Here is a 3,464-nt window from a genome sequence, read left to right as displayed (position 1 = left end):
TCGATCATGGAAGGTTAGAGATCCCTTGTTATGCATTCATATGCCTACATGACTAGATAGCTTGACCCCAACAATGCCGTGGACACTCTCGATGGAATGCCTTTGACATGATCAAAGATCAAGGACCTAACCATTAGACATCTATGATGCCTCAGGTCAAAGGACTACTTTGCATATTGCAACTTACGAGTTCTTACATGACATGTATGTTCGAACTCTCGTTTGATCGTTGTTCAGTGTACTTGATTACCCCTTCAAGCACCTATGTGTTTGTCTTAGTGTCCAACACTAAATGACTTGAGACTAGTCATACTCACGCTTGAGTTGACATAACACATACTAACCTTAGCGGATTGTTAATGCCCAATTAGCAATCCTATGGCTAGGAACATTTTAGGAATGAACATAAGAGAAATGTCTCATTAATCTAACTTACTTAAATCACTTATCTCTTAGATCAAATACATTCCTTGGATTCCCTTATTGCTTAAACACATGATACAATAAATAGTGATTAACAATAAGCTTTGTCCTTCATTAAACATATAATAGTTTAATACAATAAGTATTCCAAAAGTTATTACATCAAATGAGTGGCTTTGTGGGCATACTTCCAACAATCTCCCACTTGCACTCAAAGCCACCTTCCCATGTATCTAATACCCATCATTTCCATATGGCGGTCAAGTTGGATTTGAGACATTGTCTTTGTTAGTGGATTTGCTATGTTATCTGCTGAGGCAACCTTGAGGATGTTGACTTTCCCCTCGGCAGCATATCTTCTAATGATATTAAAGCGCCTGTCAAAATGCTTGTTCTTTTGATGTGCCTTGGGTTCCTTGGCTTGAGCTATCGCCCCACTATTATCATAGTACAAAGTTACTGGTGATGTAATGGTTGGAACCACTCCAAGTTCAGTAATGAACTTCTTCATCCAGAACACTTCTTTGCCGGCTTCAGCTGCAGCGACATATTCTGCCTCTGTCGTGGAATCAGCAATTACATCTTGTTTCTTGCTTTTCCAGCTAACAGCCCCACCATTCAGAGTGAATACATATCCGGAGTTGGAACTTCTATCATCGACGTCAGATTGGAAATCTGCGTCTGTATAGGCTTCCACTCGCAACTCTGTTGCTCCTCCATAAATGAGGAACATGTCATTAGTTCTTCTTAAGTACTTAAGGACCGTTTTGACAGCTGCCTAGTGTTCTGATCCTGGGTTAGATTGATATCGACTAGTAATGCTCACAACATATGCGATATCAGGCCTTGTGCATATCATGGCATACATGAGACTTCCTATGGCGGAAGCATAAGGAATAACACTCATCTGCCAAATCTCTTCAGGAGTTTTAGGTCTCATGGACTTAGAAAGGTGAATTCCATGTCTCACAGGAAGAAGACCTTTCTTAGATTGTTCAATCTGGAACCTACTCAACACCTTATCTATGTACATAGATTGGGATAATCTAATTAATTTTCTGGATCTATCACGATAGAGCTTTATCTCAAGTACATAAGATGCATCTCCTAAATCTTTCATGTGGAAGGTTTTGGACAACCACACTTTTACAAAAGAAAGCACTGCAGTGTCATTCCCGAATAGTAATATGTCATCCACAAATAACACTAGGAATACAACTGCATCCCCAACGACTTTTTGATAAACACAATTGTCGTCTTCGTTTTGAGTAAAACCAAACGTTTTGATTTTAGTATCGAAATGAATGTTCCAGCTCCTAGAGGCGTGCTTTAGTCCATAAATGGACCTCTGAAGCTTGCATACCTTAGTCTTTTCAGACTTGGACACGAAACCTTCGGGTTGAGTCATATAGAGCTCTTCCTCTAGGTAGCCGTTCAGAAAGGCCGTCTTCACGTCCATTTGCCATATCTCATAATCATGGTACACAGCTATAGCAAGCAAAATCCGAATGGATTTAATCATGGCTATAGGAGAGAAGGTTTCTTCATAGTCAATCCCTTGGCTACTAGTCTAGCCTTATAAGTCTCCATGTTCCCATCAACGCCTATCTTCCTCTTGAAGACCCATTTGTTTCCAACAGGTACTATACCTTCTGGAGGGTCTACAAGAGTCCAGACCTGATTTTGATACATGGAATCCATCTCGGATTTCATGGCCTCTTGCCATCTCTTTGAATCAATGTTGGACATTGCTTCAGTGTAGTCTCTAGGGTCTTCCTTTGTGTCATTGTCACCTAGAAGGTGCAATTCCCCAAAGTCATTATCTAAGCCATACCTCTTAGGTGGCTTGCTAACCCTTTCAGATCTACGTGGAGCTAGGGGTTCAGGAACAAGGTTGTCAACTTGTTGAGTGCTTGTTTGTGGTTCATCATTAATCTCACTAATTTCCATCGTTCTACTTATAGTTCCTTTGAGAACAAATTCGTCCTCTAGAAACTTAGCAGTTCTGGCGAAAAAAACTTTTTGGTCGTCAGGATGGTAGAACTCATATCCCATAGTTTCTCTAGGATATCCCACAAAATAGTACCTAACTGATCTTGCTTCAAGCTTAGTAGCTTCAAGCTTATTGACATATGCTTCACAACCCCAAATCTTAATGTGATTAAGACTTGGCTTTCTTTCATGCCATATCTCATAGGGCGTCTGTGAAACTGACTTGGAAGGTACTCTATTAAGCAAGTAAGCTACTGTATATAGAGCGTATCCCCAGAATGTTACTGGTAGATCGGCGAAACTCATCATAGAGCGAACCATGTTCATCAAGGTTCGATTTCTTCTTTCAGAAACTCCATTAAGTTATGGAGTTCCCGGTGGAGTCCACTGTGATATTATTCCACACTTTTTAAGATAATCTAGGAACTCGGTGCTTAGATACTCTCCCCCTCGATCTGATCTTAGGATCTTTATCTGTTTCCCAGTTTGCTTCTCAACTTCATTCTTGAATTCTTTGAACCTTTCAAAGGATTCTGACTTGTACTTCATAAGATACACATAGCCAAACCGAGAGTGATCGTCGGTGAATGTGATATAGTAGGAGAAGCCTCATCTCGACGTAGTAGACATAGGTCCACATACGTTAGTGTGGATTAACCCTAGAATTTCAGTGGCACGCTCTCCTTTCCCAATGAATGGAGATTTGGTCATCTTCCCTTTTAAGTAACATTCACAAGTACCCATTTGGTCATTACTTAATGGGCGGAAATATCCGTCTTTCGACATCATGCGAATCTTATCAAGGTTCACATGTCCAAGTTTAAGATGCCACATCTTTTCTTGGTTAACTTCTTCTCTAGCCCTTTTGGGTTTTGAGGTATTCCCGCTTTCAATACAGTGCATTCCACCACTTGTCTCTAGGTGAAAAAGTCCCTCTATCATATTACCATGAGAGATAATACGACCGTTCAAGTATAAAGTGCAACTCATTTTGTCAAACAATATTGAGTGCCCATCTCGTAAAAGCTTAGAGATAGAAATCAAATTCT

Source organism: Malus domestica, chromosome 11 (genome assembly GCF_042453785.1).
Source record: "Malus domestica chromosome 11, GDT2T_hap1".
Lineage (NCBI taxonomy): Eukaryota > Viridiplantae > Streptophyta > Magnoliopsida > Rosales > Rosaceae > Malus > Malus domestica.
The sequence above is the reverse complement of the archived record's forward strand: the minus strand, read 5'-3'. Positions refer to the sequence as shown.